Genomic DNA, 19262 nt, shown 5'->3' with positions numbered 1-19262 from the left:
CAATGTCATTAATTTGTAAAGGGGTTTTGCCCCACCCCCCACTCTCCTTGATTAAGCTCATCTGTGAACACCAGGAGGCTGGTCTGCTCGCTCCTACACAGGTGTCCTTTCTATTTTTTTTTTGAGATGAAGTCTCAGCTCACTGCAACCTCCGCCTCCCGAGTTCAAGTGATTCTCCCACTTCAGCCTCCCCAGTAGCTGGGATTACAGGTGCACACCACCATGCCTGGCTAGTTTTTTTGTATTTTTAGTAGAAACAGGATTTCGCCATGTTGGCCAGGCTGATCTCGAACTCCTAACCTCAGGTGATCCACCTGCTTTGGACTCCCAAAGTGCTGGGATTACAGGCATGAGCCACCATGCCCGGCCCAGGTATCCTTTCTTAGATGGGCATTACATCATTCCCACTATCAGTCCCCAAACTAAGGTCAGTGTCTTAAGACTTGAAAGTCAATATGACTATTAGTACTACTTAAGGGGAATAATTGTGTGCTACTTTTGGCTTCAGTAAGTATTGTAGGCATATCACAGCAAAGGCTTTAGAGGCTTAGAGAGAAATCGAGATAACTGAGCAAAGGTGGTGACTTAAAACCAGATCTACAATCTGTGTTACTCTCTTCGCTGGAGAGAACCCTGCAAAATGGGGCAGTTAGGAGAGAAGAAGATAGCCTATGTTCTTGAACCTGTGAGCACTCACTGGTGACACGGTTTAGAGAGTAGAAAACTGGCCTATGCAACTGGATACCCAGCCGCTGTCAACTTCAGCAAAGCAAAGTCTGGCTTCCCAGCAAGCTAGAGAAGCCTTTTCACCCTTGCACTTGATGTTCCCTTAACACGGAATGCTCTGTCCCAGACCTGTCTATGGCTGGCTCCTCCTTCTTCTCGGGTCTAAGCTCAAATGCGACTTCCCCAGAGAGGCCTTCCCAGATAGTCCCCTCCCTGGTCATTCTCTATCATGTCATTGTATTTCACTCATGGCACTCATCACCATCCAAAGCTGTCTTTCCATGTACTTTTTTATTTGATTATTCACTGTGTCCTTTTGCTCCATAGATAGATAAGATTCATAAAAGCAGGGACCCTGACTCTCTTGTTCACTGTTTTATTACAAGCAATTCAAATAATGTCTGGCACATAGTAGGACCTCTATCACTGTGTACTGGATGTATGAATAAATGAATGAATGAATGAGTAGCCTGAATATGGGGCTCAAGATGACAGTGAGAAAAGTGCTGTCCCATCATGAATAGGGTAGGTTTTATATCCTGAAGAGGATATGTGCATTTTCTAAAGGAAAGGAGGTAGGGAACAAGGAAGATATCTGTATCATTGGAAAAGATCTTTTATTCCCATATTGAAGCACTAACACGTCCTCCCCAACATGCATTTCTGCATGTGGGTGACATGCCAGAAGGGAGGCAGGGAGGGGCAGGCATTAAAGAACTAACAAACTCACCAAGTTATCACTGTGGTTTTAAAGTGGGGTGATTAAAAAAAACAAATGTTGGTGAGGATGTGGAGAAAAGGAAATCCTAGTGTGCTGTTGGTAGGAATGTAAATTGGTATAGCCCTTATGGAAAATAGGATGGAGGTTTCTCAAAAACCTAAAAATAGAACTACCATATGACCAGGAAATGAAATTGGTAACTCAAAGAGATATCTGCACTCCCATGTTCATTGTGGCACTATCTACAATAGCCAAGATACCGAATCAACCTAAGGGTCCAAAACAGATGAATGGATAAAGAAAATGTGGTATTTATACACAGCGGAATTTGATTTAGCTTTTAAAAAGAAGGAAACCCTGTCATTTATGACAACATGGATGGACCTGGAAGACATTATTTATTTAAATGAAACAAGCCAAACTCAGAAAGAAAAATACTGTATAATTTCTCTTGCATGTGGATTCTAAAATAGTCACACTCATAGAAGCAGAGACATAGTGGTTACCACAGGCTGAGAGGAGGGAGACATGGGGAGGTGTTGGTCAACGGGTACACAATTTCAGTTATGAAAGATGAATAAGTTCTGGAGATCTACTGTGCAACATAGTGCCTACAGCTAACAATATGGTATTGTATACTTGAAATTTTCTAAGAGAGTAGATCTTATATTGAGTGTTCTTACCACAATGTAATAATAATAACAAACGGATGGGAGGGAACTTTGAGAGATGATTGTTGATGTCTACAGGCTTGATGGTTTTATGAGTGGACACTTATCCCCAGACTCACTGAGTTGTTTACATTAAATATGTACATGTTTTACATGTTAATCATACCACAATAAAATGTAATAGATTAGATAGATAGATAGATAGATAGATAGATAGATAGATAGACAGATAGATAGATAAAGCAGGGTGCTTACATACAGCTCACAAAAGGCAGAGAATGGCTTTGTCTTGCAGTTTGAGTGCAGTGAGAGAATATAATTAAAGTGACCAAAAATCCCTGGGAATTTATTCAATTCTTTTGAACAATGACCATCCTTGGGAAGGGAAGTCCCATCCATATCAGGAAGGGGACACCAGCAAGCTTAATCACCTTGCATTTAAATGTTTTCCATCTATACTTAGAGCTCAACACACAATACAAAGACAGCTTTCAACACTGGGACCCTCTCCACCCACAGCACGTGCCCTCTGACCTGCTCTCCAAGCAGTGGTGGTGGCCTGCCTCTGTCCAGAAGCATCCATGCCACGGCCCAGTTCTCTCTCAGTATGTTTGTCTGGTAGAATGATTAAGGGTGTCTATCATGGCTGCTAAACAGTACCAAGCTAATGTCCTATTATAAAATTACTTTCACATATATAGGATGCAATGGTTCTAATGAGGGGAAAGGCATGCTAAGAACAATTACCACCCCTTAGATTAGCTTAGTACTTTATATGGTTAACAAAGCTTTTTTACCAAAATCATCTCATTTTAATTTCAGTCCTCATCACTGAAATTCATGTAAAAAAAGAGCAGGTATTTTTCCATCATCGTTTTGTAGAGGAGGAATCTAAGGTCAAAACAGGTGAATGACTGTTCCTGGTCACAGAGCTGGGAGGACCCAGGTCTCCTTGTCTCCAAATACACTATTAAAAGTCAAGGTTATGGGGAAAGATCCATGGCTGACACCCTCCTTGTTACAACTGAATTGTCCATATGTAAAGCTTTCTGCAGATACAGAATAACTTATTTTATAATTTTATTGTATTGGATCAGGATCAAAGGCCAGACAAGCTTGTCACTGGAGGCAATTCTTGAATGATGAAAAGAAAGAAGGAGGCAAAGAAGAAACGAAGGAAGAAAAGTCTTCCTTTTTAAGGGATCAGGCTGGCTACACAGCACATCCACATCCTCTATATGAGAATGAGAGCAGAATAGGGACCACTACAATTGACTTTCACCCAGTAAGTACTATGAGCATAGCAGTTTGGAACTGACATGGGCCTTGGAGATCATAATAAGCTGTGCAGCTTCGCTTGCTAAGTTACTCATGCCCACTGCCACATCAGCTGATCTGAACTCACATTCCCATACACAAACATTGAAAACAAATACTTTCTGGACTAAAAATAAAGTACACATAAAAGTCTGTTTAAGTGAATCATCCTTCCTTGGGAAGCTAAAAACGGGTGGGAGGGGAGCAGTCCGTAGGCTGCAGATGGGATGGGTGGCAGTGTGGACAGAGTCTCTCTTTGATCCTCTGAGAATTCCCCAGTTGAAAACGCTGTGGGGAGATGAATCCTTCTCTCAGAATACAGGCTGCATCTGACCTTCCTCCTTTGAGTGTTAGCTTCTGCTCACACACTGTCTCTCTGTCTCTCTCTCATTCTCTCTCTATCTCTCTGTCTCTGCCTCTCTCTCTCTCTGCCTGTAAATAACTTACTTTGTAATAGAATTGTGGCTGAGATAGGGGAGGCTGGAAAGTCCCAGCCTGGGGTTATGCAAGGAACTTTATTATTTCCAGTAATGTTAGGAGTTGGCTAAATGGTCTGTGAAAGAGACTTGTTCCTTTTCCTCCTGCCTTCCATCACATGTTCATTCATTTATTCCTGCATTAATTTATTGTGTAAACATTCACTGATAGTTTCTGTAGGTACACATATGAATAAGAAAGGGTCCCTACTGTCCGCAAGCTCTACTCTTATTATTTCCAGTAATGTTAGGAGTTGGCTAATTGGTCTGTGAAAGAGCCTTATTCCTTTTCCTCCTGGCTTCCATCACATGTTCATTCATTTATTCCTGCATTAATTTATTGTGTAATCATTCATTGATAGGTTCTGTAGGTACACATATGAATAAGAAAGAGTCCCTACTGTCCAGAAGCTCTACTCCAGTGAAAAGGAGCAGCCTTTGGGAGAGATGCAGGAAATAAGGCTGAAGGGTGTTCGAGAAAGGGCAGAATGGCCTCATATGCCACTCTGAGGAGTTTGCACTTGATTCTACTGGTGAGGTAAGGATTTCCCGGACTTTGGTATGGAAAACTGTATGGATCACATTTTTTAAAAGAATTTAATTAAATATTCTTGGTATTGACAACTCATTTTTACTATATTATTTAAATATATACAAACATAAAGCATGTTAAAAAAAAAACTTTAGATGAATTAAATTTAACAGCGTTTAACTGAGCAATAAGCAATTTGTGAATCAGGCAGCCCTCGGAAGCAGAAGAGGCTCAGAGATCTCGGTTCACAAGGTTGGACAGGCAGCCTTAGGGACAGGAAACAGAAGTGAGATACAGAAACAGCTTGATTGGTTACAGCTCAGTGGTTGCCTTATTTGCACATGGTCTGATCAGTTGGTAGCCTGTGATTGGCTGAGACTTTACTCCTAGTTAGGCTTTCAGTTTGTGTATGTACTAAGTTAGATTGTAGTTTGTTACCTAGGCACTCAAGGTAGGGAGGCATTCTCAGACCAAATTTAGTTTAACAATGGGGTATAACTTCCCAATTATAAATCCAAAAGAATTATAATGTAAAACCAATTAAATGCAAATTAACAAAATTCATTTAACGCAACTAATACTACTGAAACAAAATGTCTGCTGCCTAGGAATGTGGTACTGACTATAAGCATGTGGAATATTTTCAATTCAGTTTGTCTCCGTGATGTGCCTAGCAATGACTCAGTAATGTCACTCCTCCCTAGTCAAACTAGCATGGAGCCAACCATTCAAAGAGGCTGTGGTGATGTCACATGGCCAGCACTTCCCTGTCTATATGTTTGGTTCTGGGATAATTTTTTTTTTTTTCTGTCACCCAGGCTGGAGTGCAGTGGGGCGATCTCAGCTCACTGCAACCTCCACCTCCTGGGTTCAAGCGATTCTTGTGCCTCAGCCTCCCAGGTAGCTGGGACTACAGACACAAGCCACCACGCTCGGATAATTTTTATATTTTTAATAGAGACAGGTTTTGCCATTTTGGCCAGGCTGGTCTCAAACTCCTGACCTCAGGTGATCCACCCACCTTGGCCTCCCAAAGTGCTAGGATTACAGGCATGAGCCACCTTGCCCAGCCTGTCTTCAGGGTAATTTTAAATGCAAAGGCAGTTGTAAAGACAAATCAACTGGCAGCATTTAGTTATACAAACAGTCATCCAATGATCTAGAAGATGCATCTACTTAAATTTTAAACTGTCCTTGAAATTAAAGTTTTTTTTTTAAATTTCTGATGATACCTTCAGTCCCAAGAGTACATCACTGAAGCCCTTAGCATGCAGTTTGAGGAAATATTATGTAAGTGCTAGGGTCCTGCAACAGACAGATTTTGGGCAAGGAAGTGACATGATCAGATTTTCATATTAGAGCAATTACACAAGGGGATGTATGATGGATAGAGTAGAGGAGAGAAAAACTCAGAGTAAGGAGGCCACTTGGGAGACAACTACAATAATTTAGGCAAAGGATGATGAATGATCTAAACAAAGTCAGTGTGAGCGATGAGGCATAAGAGAATAGACTAGAAACGTTTGTAAAAGGCAGAATCTATAGAACTTAGGGACTGATTAAATGTGGCAGGTGACGGAGAAGGGGTATTTCAACCTTAGGCAACACTATTAACCCTAGATGGGAATATAAGGAAAGCAAGTTTAATTTCAGATATGGTGACTTGGGGGTGGGGAAGCTGTGAACTATTGGGATGAGGCCAGTCAAATACAGTGGGCTAGAACTGCAGAGAAAAAGCTTCTATGTGAGGCTAGCATGCTAGCATGGCTGAGTAGACACCAGCCTACAGAGTGTAATTTCTAGGGCCAAGCAACTCTTATCACCCATGCTCCCCCACCCCCACAAAATAAAATGTTTCTCCTACCTACAGGTCACTACTCAAAGGTGTACCCCAAATGATCATAGCTCCTATCATCTAACTTAATGCTCTGATACTTTTTTTCTTTTGGAGACAGGGTCTCTGTTGCCCAGGTTGGAGTGCAGGGGCACACAATCATAACTCACTGCAAACTCAAACTCCTGGACTCAAGTGATTCTCCTACCTCAGCCTCCCGAGTGGCTGGGACTACAGGTGTACACCACTCTGACCGGCTAATTTTTTTGTAAATTTTTGTTTTGTAGAGCCGTGGTCTCTCTATGTTGACCAGGGTAGTCTTGAACTCCTGGTCTCAAGCAATCCTCCCACCTTAGCCTCCTGGAGTGCTGAGGTTTCAGGTGAGAGCCATATCTAAAGAGAGTGACACTTACCCTGGGATTGATGTTCTGGATCCCGAAATGCTCTGGTGGAAACAATGTGGAATTTGCACTCATTCAGATCATAATTTAGATTTCTGCCCTGACACTTACTAGGTATGAAATCTTAGCGAATCATTTGTCCTCTCTGTCTTGCTTGTAAAATGAGGTTTTAAAACCTTTATCAAAAGCTTGTTAGGAATGTTAAGTAATATAACACATTACAGTATCTAGCACAGTGCTTGCAACACCTTGGCCAACTAATCATGCTCATTCTCAAATATAATGGTTAAGTACATGGAAGAAACCAGACTTCCTGGGTTCAAATCATGTCTCTACAACCTTCTACATGACCTTATATAAGTAAACTAAACTCTCTGTGTCATAAGGAGATAATGATATTCTCTAATGCGTAGAGTTATTGGAGCAATTTGTGAGTCAATGTACATGAAACTCAGAATCATGTGTCTTGCCCATGGTATGTGCTATCTAAGTGTTAGCTGCTATTGTTGTCATAATTACTCCTTCCTCCCTTCCAATGACTATGCTTCGGATTCTTTCCTGGTCATCATTTTAATGGAAGGAGAGAAAGATCATGGCATGCTGGGCACCTAAGCCACTGAGTGTGAAACTCCATACGAGAGGGAAAAGGGGGAGTTTGACAGCCCTAAAGGCATTCTTTGACTGCTTCTTAATTTTTTCTAAGACAAATCAGGGTCTGCACTGCCTCAGGGAGGGAAACATAGAGTGACTGAAGTCCAAAGCCTTGTGATAAAATGGAAAGACTGTCATCGGATGTCTGGCCAAGAAGGCAGCTGTCCAGATGCAGGGACTGTGAGTTCTTATGAACTATGACAACACTCACTTTCAATGAACTTTATTTTTCACTTATCAGTGGTTAAATGCCAAAATTACATTGGATTTTGCACCAAACTGGGAAGGGAGGGGGGAAAAAAACAGCTCAAACTGACTTGCATTTCCCGAGGGCTGAGTCCTGAGAAGTTACAGCTGGGGAAGCCGGATCAGGCGCATGGGCCAGTGAGCAAACACAGATTTCTCTGATATATTAAGCATTATTATGTCAAGTACCTGACCCTGATCAACCAAGGTCATGAACAAACTATTCCTTTTAAAATTTTTATGAAAGAAACTGCTGTGTGCTTTTCTCTCTGGACTCTCTCACTTGGAATACAGATGTGACCCGGCTCTTCCAAGGCTTCCCTCACGGAGGAATTAGGCCGATGCCCTGAGCTGAGTTTTTGGTGATTTGCTGCCTCCACCAGGATCAGTGAAGAATATTTTAAAATAAATTTCAATTTGTTTCATCCTGAGAGGATGCAATGACTTTTAGCTCAAAGTGGGACAGACAGGCCTATTAGAGATGGACACATAATTTTGAGGGGGTACAAATTTTAGCTCATTAAACTTTTCCCAAACTAAAAAGCACAGAGAGGAGTGAAGTGGAAAGAGCTTCATCTTTGTGGTAAGATAGATTTTTAGATCCAATTCCAGGTCTGTCCCCTGCACTGTCTGATTCAGGGCAAGTCACTTAACCCCCTGAGCTCACTGGCGTTAGCTATAAAATAATGACAGCACTACCTACCTCCTAGGCTGTCATAAAACCCATTATGATCTGACCCTGATGGTTTATCTCCAGCCTCAACTCTAGCCTCTCCCTCCTGAACAGGCCTCCCTTTAAATACCACTTCCTCCAGGAAGTCTTCTTGGATATCACTTCTCCCAGTTAAAGTCTAGGTTGTGTACCCTCCTATGAGCCCAGAGCACCTGTGTGTATCCCATCAATAAACTTAGAAACCATCATGTTGATATTCCAGATCACCCCTGGACTATAAACTGTTCAAAAAAAGATCAGGCTCTTCTAATTGCAGGTGTCTGCAGAGCTTAATGCAAGGCCAGACACACATGAAGTCTTCTATATGCTTTTGTAAAATGAATGAAGACTGGTAAACATTGCTATTCTGTTGCTATTTATATGGTCCTCAGATGAAAGTTACTCCATACGAAGTCCAACATACTAAAGCATTCTCCAGGATGCTTTTCTGAGTTGCCATGCCTGATTCTTGATGTTGTCCTCACCACCAGACTACCCCCCTTTATTCTAGACTCCACTTGCCCTTGAAGCTGAGACTACTGGCTTTCCTCACTGCCTACCTAAGACACCTCAGCCAAGATTCCAAACAAAGCTCAATGCCTGCACTCTCCTTGCCCTTGCAGATCTAGCAGGGCCCCCTCAATTCTGTCTCTGCCAAATCCCATTCAATAGGATACACAAAACTCACTCTGACTTGCTCTCTTTGAAAGCATGAAGGATGTGACAGTCTCATTGGTCTTTACTGAAGAAAGATCTAACCCAAGCATCCTCTTCTCCTACTGCCCAGGTACGGGTCATATTCTTTAAGAATATATTGGGAAGGGGGAGATTTATTTCACATGACTTCTCTGAATTGGAACTTGCTCTGAGCACCATGTTGTTCTCCTTTCTACTTCCGTAGGCCTCTCCTCCATTGATCACCATCCAGAACTCCCAGACAATCCCCTTAGATAGACACTCTCCCTTTTCAAGGATTCAGACAAGAGGTTGACGTGGTACTGGCTATACTTCAATCAAGTGCCCAGACCCTTCATTCTCCATAGCATCACCACAGAGGAGCAGAAGGCATGGGTCTCGTCTGAACAACCAGGGTAACTCAAGGAGCCAACACATTTTCCTCTTATGGAACTTAAATCTGTACACATCGCCTAAAGGAAAATTATCCAAAAAGGTAGACTTTCCTCATGGGGTTTCCATCATGGACACAAACTTGTTCCTACACAGTGTCTCACATCTCCAAAACAATGTGTTCTTCCGACTCTGCAGAGTGGCAAAAACAAGATTTGATACCCAACTCACTACTCAGACTTGATCTTGACCTTGGAGCCATTCCTTCCCTAGGGTACATTTCCTTAATTATGCATCATTCAGACCAAGGAAATTCAGAGGAGCTTCATCAGGAAATCAGCAATGGGGGAACATCTCTATTCCTCAGTGCAGTCCAGCCTCATGGTAGAGGAGTGCAGTGGCCCAAAGAAGGAACTCTGAAACCAAGCAACCAGGACTTGAAGATGTCTTCTCCCAGCTTTGTGACCTCCTCATGTTACTTCCTGCACCTCAATATCCTTTTCTGTGATATGGTGATAATTATAGTGAGGCTTTAAAGAGTTAACACATATATAGAGCACACCTTAGCAAAGACGTGCTCCATAAATTTTATATATAGTTTTCCGCCAGTGTAGACATGGCTATTATTTTTCTGTTTATCTAGCAAATAATCGTTGAAGCAGCTATATACACATTCACAGACACCTTCTGAGGGCAAACACTAATTTCCAGAGACAGTAAAATCTGGAAATATTTTTCTAAATGACTCATAAGGAAGTCTCAAAGTGCACTCAGCACAGCAAGCTCACTCCTGATGAACTTTCAACCTACACATTTTCATTAGGTGCAAATGGCATTTTCCTGCTCTCTCTGCATTTTGGCTGAAGCCCCTAAAGTGAAAACAATAAGTAGCAAGCACCTCTATCCCCAGTCCTACAGAGACCTGCTGGATCCCAGGGCTCACTAGAAGGTGCCCAAACTGATCTTTCACCTCCAGAGTATGTAAAGGAAGACTTGAAAGTCCCCAAGAGAGCTCGTTGAAGGGAATGCCTGAGAATAGAGATCCCTTGGCTTTTCTCTCCCATGGGAGAACTTGACATGTGTCCTTGAAGACTTGAGGACATAGTTGAACAGAGACCACAGCCTGCCTCATGCTGAGACAATTTCTGAGGTCAGGAACCTGCTGAGAACTGCCAAGAGGGCAGGCGAGGACAGAGGCAGCAGGGGAAGCAGCCTTATTTTCCTTGGTGGGGTACAGCAGGAATGCCGGGGTTCCTGTGAGCCTGGTGGACACCATGGAATCTATCCTGAAACATCTTGAAAGAAGCCCACCTTATAGGGTGGCCTGCCAGAGCAAGGAGATATCAGCAGTGAGAGGCTGGAGTACAACCACCAAGACAGGAGTTGGGGTGGAAGGAGGAAAGTGGGATGCATGGGGTCGGCTGAAGAGCATGCACCAATAGCAGTAAACTAGTACATCAGCAAAGTCCCAATGCAGAGGATCCACAAACGCACATCATGGAAAAGTGTAATGAAGGGCTCAGCATCTGGGCAAAGCCAGCCAAGACAGAGCCACAAAGAGCACCAGATACTTTAAAAAGGCTGCCCATCTTCTGTTTCCCTTTCTGCCCCACTCCCCCACCATGGAGAAACCAAAAGCAGCAAGGCAAATCAGGGGGAGGAGTGAGTCAGGAACAAGTGAAAAAACAGACCATGAGACCAGACTCTCCTTTCCTATTTTGGGAACCCCAGCAAGGGTCAGGCTCGGGCTGTGAAAATGAGAGAAGATGTGAAGAGATTGAGGCTTTGATTTAGACTCTATTGGGTCTTTTCATACTTATAGATGAGTCATAATCCTCAATAAAAGGCTCATTTTTGTTGCTTGAACATGATCAGAGTACAGACGCAGACAGGGAGGGAAGGTTGAGCAGAGTATATTTCCAAGGCTGTCATGGCAGAGAAAATGAAGTAGTTTCCTGTTCATAGCTATTGGGCTCAATATATGCACAATACATTGGTTAAGCAACACACATGCCAGAGCAAAATCTCATCAGCCCCATCCCCCACTGACAGAGGGGTCTGAACTGCTGATTCTGTGAGTATGGTACAAACTAACCTAATCCTCAGCAGACAGGTCTTTGCCCTTAAGATTGTTATGAGGAACTCTGAAAGTTTCTTTCTTTCACCCCTTTTCCTCCAGCCCGCTGGGCAGAGGAGAACGTGCCCATCAATCAATCTTTAGATCCACAGAGATCTACCCTAAGGATTGAGATCACTGCTCTTAATGACATTACTAGATTGGGAGGCAAAGTTCTCTGTCTGCCCCAGTTTCTTTCTACAGAGAGAGAAGGGACTCTTCCAGTCACAGGGACATTGAATATTTAATGTTGGGTAGAGAAAGAAGGACCCAATTTAGTTGGGGAAGAAAGTAATTTAAGATCTTCCCCAAGAAATATAAAACTTTCTCTGAGAAGCAAATTTAGAGATTCAAATGACTCCAAAGAGGACTCAAGAATGGAAAGAAATGATCCTCCCTTTCTCAAAACAATCATAATCATAATCATAACCATATCATTCCAGCAAATTTCAAGAACTCAACAAGGTGGTTAGGCATGCCCCTTTTCCTCCCTCTTTCCTATTTTCTACTCTTTTCTCTTCACCCCAGGACAAAGTCAAGTCATTTTTCATACTTTTTCCACCTTGCTATTTATTCCACTACTCTTTGAAAGCAAGCCCCTACGTCAACCACGTCTTCCTTTCACAATGACTCGGGAAAACAATGACAAATTCCATGTGGAAACCAGAGAGCCGAGAGGAAAGTGCTGGCCATTTTCTTCCAGTTTTCCACGCTCCTGAAAAAAGCTTATGGCTTGGTAGAAATTCTGAATTCTCTTGAAATAACCAGAAAAAGCACAGCTGGAATAGCAATATCTAAATAAAAATGCAGCTGGTCTGCTAATATTAACTAGTCTAAAAGTACCATGAAGCATGTGGTTTTCATTACAGCAACAAAGCTACCATAGTATGACAAGCAGCCTGCCTTCCAAGGTTACCCTCACTTACATGATATTGTATTACACATGGAGTTGGACTCTTGGGTTTAAAGAAAAACAAGAGTTTCACAGCAAGAGGTGAAATGAAGATTTAGGCACTCAGCCAAAGGTTTGAGACTACCCAGAAATGATCTGAGCTCACAGTCATGTGATTCCCCTCTGCTCAGCACTCCAGCAGCGTGCCATTTAGTCCACTCAGGTGGAACTTCTCACACATGGCTCTTATCACAGGTAATTGTGTACAAGATCAGGGCATCTCTTGATCAAAACCACGTCCCAAATAGCACCTACCACAGGTCTTTACCATCAGCTGAGCTCACGGTCAGCAAGACGATGTAGTTGGAAAGGGCAGACTTTGGAGTCCCAGAGCTGAGTTGCAAGCCCAGCCTCTGTTCCTTTAATGCTGTTTAATCTTAGGCAAGTTTTCCACTTCTCCAAGCCTCCGTTTGCTAACCTGTAAAAAGGTTATAGGGAGAATTATTACTGCTATCATATTCACAGCTAACATTTATGGGCATGCTTATAACACTCCAGGGACTTCATGTTGTTACATGCATTATTCTATTTAATCCCCAAAATAATTTGATGAGGAAACTACTAATATTTTCTCCATTTACAGATAAGGATACTGAGGGTCAAAGAAGCTAAGCAGCTTGCCAAAGCTACCTGATGAGTAAGTGGCTGAGCTGGGGTTTGACCCTGGGTGTGACTCCTGTCAAGGCCTGTGTTCACTCTCTAGATAAAGTCAACAGTACAACATGACTATAACATGCAAATAGCAAAATGGTTAAAGGCAAGAGTTTCTACCACTTCCTTGTTGGCCCCTATCTGGACTTTGGTTTCCTTATCTGTAAAATGAGAGTAGTAACAGTTCCTACCTCATAGGATGGCTATAAAAATTAAATAACTTAATATGTATATGACCTATGGAGTAATAGCCAGCACATAGTAGTTACTCTGCAAATGTTTACCACTGTATATGTGTTACTATAAAACAGCTGACACATAGACGATGAGAAATGTGGGAATTAAAATAAGAAACAGAAGAGCATGAGAGGCCACCAAACGACCAACTGCTCTGTGGGCACCTGTAAAACCCTCGTGGGAAACTTGCAGAGATGACCAGAGATACTTTCAGGGGTGCTGAGTTCCTTTGATGCAGAGGAAGAGATCTCAGACATTAAGATTTGACCGTATTTTACATGCCTGTTTTACATCTGTAGCTGGTAAAACCAGGAAACAACTGGATAAGAAATGTAATGCTAAACAGATGGATACCTTAGGACCAAAGAGTCAGGCTAGGGCAGTCCCCTAGTGGCCTTGTCCAGGCCCACGCACACCCTGGAAGCATCACTTCTGTCTGATGATGTCACTACACAAAGTCACATGGTGACCCTGAGGCAGACAAGCCAGTTGGTGCACAGGAATGGAGCTGACACACCTTGTTCTTCAACCCCCTAAAGCATTTTCAGATCATACCTATTTCAGAACGCTGGAAGTGAAGCCAGCAAGAGGCTTCCGTGTTGATAAGTCTTTGCATCAAAATTGACCTGACTGGGAACTTCTTAGCAAACTTTTCAAATAAGAGAAGGACATTCTCTTAGATATGTGATGTGAGTGAGGATTAAATGGCCTGGTAGAAAATGTAAACTACTTTTAAATAATTTATGGAATTGCTGTCATCATTAAAACCACAGAGATTTATCAACTCTCATTTCCGAGTAAGATTTGAAGGCATAGATTTGTAGTCTTGAGATGGGACAGGGCACCAAGAATGAATCCTTATGATTCAAAGCCAGAAACAACTTTGTCTCAGATGGTGTTCCTAGATTTTGCTTCCAAGTGTAAATTTCTGGCTGTAGCAAAGATGGTAGCAAGTAAGTGATCATTTCACCTCTTTCCAAACTCCCTACTTTTTTGCACATGTCAGATCCAACCTCAGGTTTATAACTTTAATTTTAATATCCATCTCAAGCTAACCCACAGTTTCCTGGAAATAAATGCCTACAAAAAAAAAAAACTTTTAAAGAAAAATACAATGAAGCTGCTTGTGGGAAGAGATCTCTTCCTCAAGAAGCAATATGCAGAAATTACCAAAAAAGATGGAAAGAACATGAATTTAAAATCTGACCATATTGAGTCTTATGTTTCCTTACTCAGTGATTTTCAAAATATAGCCTTATTTTCACAATACTATAAAAGTAATGCTGATTAGTTACTAAAATCTGGATATGATATAGACTTTAATGTACCAAGGAGATGACAAAATCTTATTTTAAAGGCTGTTGATGATTGCTTCTCAGCCTTTTGGCTAAGATCAAATGTAAAAGCTGTTGATGAAATTTTTCCTAAGAGGAAAGTGTTTTTTCCTTAGCAAAATGCTTTGAAGAGCCATTTGGCCGTAAAAAAAATAAAAAATAGGTTCTGAAATATTGTTCAGAAGGAAAACCAGGAAACCAGTAGTAACTTTGTTTCTCTGCATAATGATGCAAGAAGAAAAAAATAAGTTTCTAAGGGCAGACTGAGATGGTGGGGACATAAGTTGGTGGAGGAAATAGGGAGGTAAAGAGAGAAGGCAGGAGGACCAGGGTTCAGGAAAATGGAATCTGGAGGCCCAGGAGAAGAGAGCTCAAGAGAAATTCTCACTGATGAAAAGGGCTTGGGATATCTGCATTTAGAAATCAATGGTGATATCCCATACTTAGTTTTAAAGAATTTGCTATGCTCTGCAGCAACGCAATCTCCCTGTTTTCAAAAACTCTCTGTAAAAATTAACTACACACCAGTGCTTTCTATAAAGGCATTTAGGGAAGATAAAGGAAAAGAAGCAACTGTGTTTCAGTTTTGAGAAAAGAAAACCACCTGAGGCTGAGAAGTGAGATTAAGAATTTACCAAAATCAGAGAACCTAGGAGAAAGTTACCACATCCCACCCTACCCTGCCCTTGAGAACTTCCACAGAAAATGAATAGCCTCTGGGAGGCCGAAGTGGGTGGATCACGAGGTCAAGAGATCGAGATCATCCTGGCCAACATGGTGAAACCCCATCTCTGCTAAAAATACAAAAATTAGCTGAGCATGGTGGCATGCGCCTGTAGTCCCAGCTACTCTGGAGGCTGAGGCAGGAGAATAGCTTGAATCTGGGAGGCAAAGATTGCAAGTGAGCTGAGATCGTGCCACTGCACTCAAGCCTGGGCAACAGAGCGAGAGTCCGTCTCAAAAAAAAAAAGAAAAGAAAAGAAAGAAAGAAAAAAGAAAAAAATGAATAGCAAAGTATCCTGAGTTTCCTTTTACATATGGAAGCCATTTTTAATTGAATACTAATAGTTGGAATGATCAATGAGGCTGGCAGAATTGGGGGACACTGAGAAAGGAGACATCTGGATTACATTAAATAAGTGTAATCTCCCCGATGCAAAAATCTTTCTTATCAAAGCAAGGTTAGGTAGCATCACCACCTTTCCTGAAGCTGGTGCCATTATCAAAATAGTCTAGTAATCATTAAGAAAGCAGCTGGTGAAATTCAAATATAGCCTTTATGGCTAGAAAAATAGTTTTATCTCAAAAGTGATTACTCAGGATGCAGCTGTGAGAGCATGATTTCCTTCTTTACGTACAGAGAAAAATTTCCTATGAGCTTTTGCAGTGGCAATGGAAAAAGGAATGAATCCACAAGTCCTGAAAGTCTTTTAAGTTTTTGACAAGATGTGATTTTAAGGGTGTGGGGGGCTGAGTTGCTCTTTATACCTACCTCTATACTCTGGAAGTCATGCCATTTGAAGTCAGTGGGTTTTAAAGATTCAGGAAACACTACTCAAAGTATCTGGCTACAGGGTTCAACTTGCTGAGAGAGAGTATTCCTTTCCTTAAGATTTCTACACATGTGATGGAGAAATTGTTACACAAAGTTCTGACCATACCTGTGTATCGTTTTTCAGCCACAGTCTCTTATAGAAAATTGTAATGAATTGCTTTTCAATATGCACATGCAGCAAGCTCTGAGACAATCCTCCAGGAAGCCTTCCTTAATCCTCCCCAGTAAGAAGTAGGATCCCTCCTGTGCTTGAAATAATTATACAGATGACTGGACAAGAGGCTTGGTGAAATAAGCCTCTCATATGCACATCTCGCTGGTGCAAAAAGTACTTGCAGTTTTGGACCGTGAATTTTAAGTCATTATAACTAGGCTCAAACATGTCTTTAATCAAAAAAGGAATCATTACAATCAATACATTTCTGCCAGTGAGAAATAAGTTTATTCCTGTAGCCTAAAAATCCATGCTTCAGGATTTGACAAACTTTTGGAAAGCATTTTCTGCATCCTGCTGGTTGTGGAAGCATTTTCCCTGCAAAAAGTTGTCGAGATGCTTGAAGAAGTAGTAGTTTTGAAGTGTCATCTTCTCTTATTCTATGCAACAACAATGAACCATTTCTTGATTGGATTGTGATGTGCGAGGAAAAGTGGATTTTATATGACAACCGGCGATGACCAGCTCAGTGTTTGGACTGAGAAGCTCCAAAGCTTCTTATCAGTGAGAGGTCAGGTGAATATGGGAGATGAGGCAAAACTTCGTAGCCCAATTTGTTCAACTTCTGAAGCGTGGGTTGTGATGTGCAGTCGGACATTGTGGTGGAGAAGAATTGGGCCCTTCCTGTTGACCAATGCCAGCTGCAGGCATTGCAGTTTTCGGTGCATCTCATTGGTTTGCTGAGCATACTTCTCAGGTGTAATGGTTTCCCAGGGATTCAGAAAGCTGCAGTGGATCAGACCAGCAGCAGCCCACCAAGCAGTGACCAGGACCTTTTTTTTGGTGCAAGTTTGGCTTTGGGAAGTGTTTTGGAGCTTCTTCTTCGTCCAACCACTGAGCTGGTCATCGCCAGTTGCCATATAAAATCCACTTTTCCTCGAACATCACAATCCAATCAAGAAACGGTTCTTTGTTGTTGCATAGAAGAAGAGAAGATGACACTTCAAAACGACAATTTTTTTTTTAATTTTTGGTGAGCTCATGAGGCACCCACTTATCAGGTTTTTCACCTTTCCAATTTGCTTCAAATGCTGAATGACCATAGAATGTTTCAGTGGGTGTGGCTTCTTAGTGTCCCCAGTATTTCATGGAAGGCCTACTCAGGTTGGTGGTATTGGTGTTTACTTGTCCAGAGTGAGATCTGTTAAAAAAACAAAGAGGCATATTAAAATATTAAGAGTTTATTTGAGGAGACAGCAATTCACGCATAGGGCAGCTTCAAACCAGAAGTGGTCAGGGCCCTGCTAAAGAAGTGCAAGAGAAAAGCTATTATAGGGTGAATGCAAAAGTGAGGCAAAGAAAATATTAAGTTGGTTCAGATCAGATATTGCCTTATTTGGATTTTCTCAGCAGAAAGTCCCTGGTAATGTAATGCTCAGTTGGCTTGTGATGGGCTGAGCTGAAGTTTCAATTTGTTTACATAGGAATGCAGGGTGATAGAGCCATCCCAGCCTAACGACCTCTCATTAAGTTAGTTTAACAAGTCCCACAAGGTTGTGGTGAGTTTGTCAGAGGTGTTTGAACCAGAGCAACTCCATCTTGAATAGGGGCTGGGTAAAATGAGGCTGAGACCTGCTGGGCTGCATTCCCAAGAGGTTAAGGCATTCTAAGTCACAGAATGAGATAGGAGGTTGGCACAAGATACAGGCATAAAAACCTTGTTGATAAAACAGGTTGCAGTAAAGAAGCCAGTTAAAACCCACCAAAACCAAGAAGGTGAGGAGAGTGATCTCTGGTCGACCTCACTGCTACACTCCCACCAGCGCCATGACAGCTTACAAATGCCATGGCAATGACAGGAAGTTACCCTATGTGGTCTAAAAGAAGGAGGCATGAATACTCTACCCTTTATTTAGCATATAATCAAGAAATAACCATAAAAATGGGCAACCAGCCTGGCTGCTCTGCCTGTGGAGTAGCCATTCTTTTATTCCTTTACTTTTCTAATAAACTTGCTTTCATTTTACTCTATGGACTCACCCCAAATTCTTTCTTGCACAAGATCCAAGAACCCTCTCTTGGGGTCTGGATCAGGATCCCTTTCCACTAACAAGTTCTGAGTGGGGCCCTACCCAGCCTCATCTAATGCCAACCATATCACCCTGAAAATCCAGCATAACTAATTTGTATCATTTAAAAAACAGCCTGTGAAAAACCATACCTCCTGTATGTAACATCCTGGTTCTTGCGATATCTCGGTACCTTCCCCACAGGTCCATAACACATGCTGGTCATGTTGCTGCTGAGTAATGGTGATCACTCTATGGATATGCTGTGTCACCTTTACCTCTATTGTCACAGGAGCTAGGAGGAACTGAGAACAGCAGGTTGGCCAGGGGCTATGACAGTGTTCCCATGGAAACCAAATTATTCTAATGCGTAAGATACATACTATCCTATTACAGCATTTAGTTATAACAGCCTGAGAGTTGCATTCCTTTCAGAAATACATGTGCCTTGTGGATCGAGCTGTAAGTTCCTTGAGAGCAGAAGCCACGTGTCAGTCAACTTCGTATCTCAATGAATTTTGGTTGATAAGCAGTGGGTAAACTTTTGGTGAAGGGATGAATGAAACCTGAAGGGGATTGGTAAATACGCCACCCCAAAATATGCCACTTTGAGATAGGACTATTTTGAGATCTGACAGATGCAGAAAGAAGTCTTCCAAGAGCTTCTCTTTCTTAAAAAAATCTGACTAAAATCAGAAATTCCTGGGAAATGAGGACTGCCATAAACTGCCTCTCCAAGGGAATTCTTAAGGCCGTGAAGAAGACAGAAAGTCACCACTGGGATGGACCTGAACACACACACCTTGCCAAGATAGCCCCTGGCTTCCACGAGAGTTCCC

General features: G+C 42.0%; 1 long non-coding RNA gene across 1 annotated transcript in view; it reads right to left on the bottom strand.

Moving 5' to 3' along the window:
* LOC129049151 (uncharacterized) overlaps positions 1–19262 on the bottom strand; it is a 123675-nt gene that overhangs the window by 13713 nt on the left and 90700 nt on the right. The window contains exons 4-6 of the long non-coding RNA XR_008511983.1: positions 18576–18728; positions 16307–17555; positions 12679–12841 (exon numbers count right to left, since the gene is read on the bottom strand). This is a non-coding gene — a long non-coding RNA (uncharacterized LOC129049151). The remainder of the gene's footprint in view (positions 1–12678; positions 12842–16306; positions 17556–18575; positions 18729–19262) is intronic.

This window comes from Pongo abelii, chromosome 10 (genome assembly GCF_028885655.2).
Source record: "Pongo abelii isolate AG06213 chromosome 10, NHGRI_mPonAbe1-v2.0_pri, whole genome shotgun sequence".
Lineage (NCBI taxonomy): Eukaryota > Metazoa > Chordata > Mammalia > Primates > Hominidae > Pongo > Pongo abelii.
This window is presented reverse-complemented; position numbering and strand designations above follow the sequence as displayed.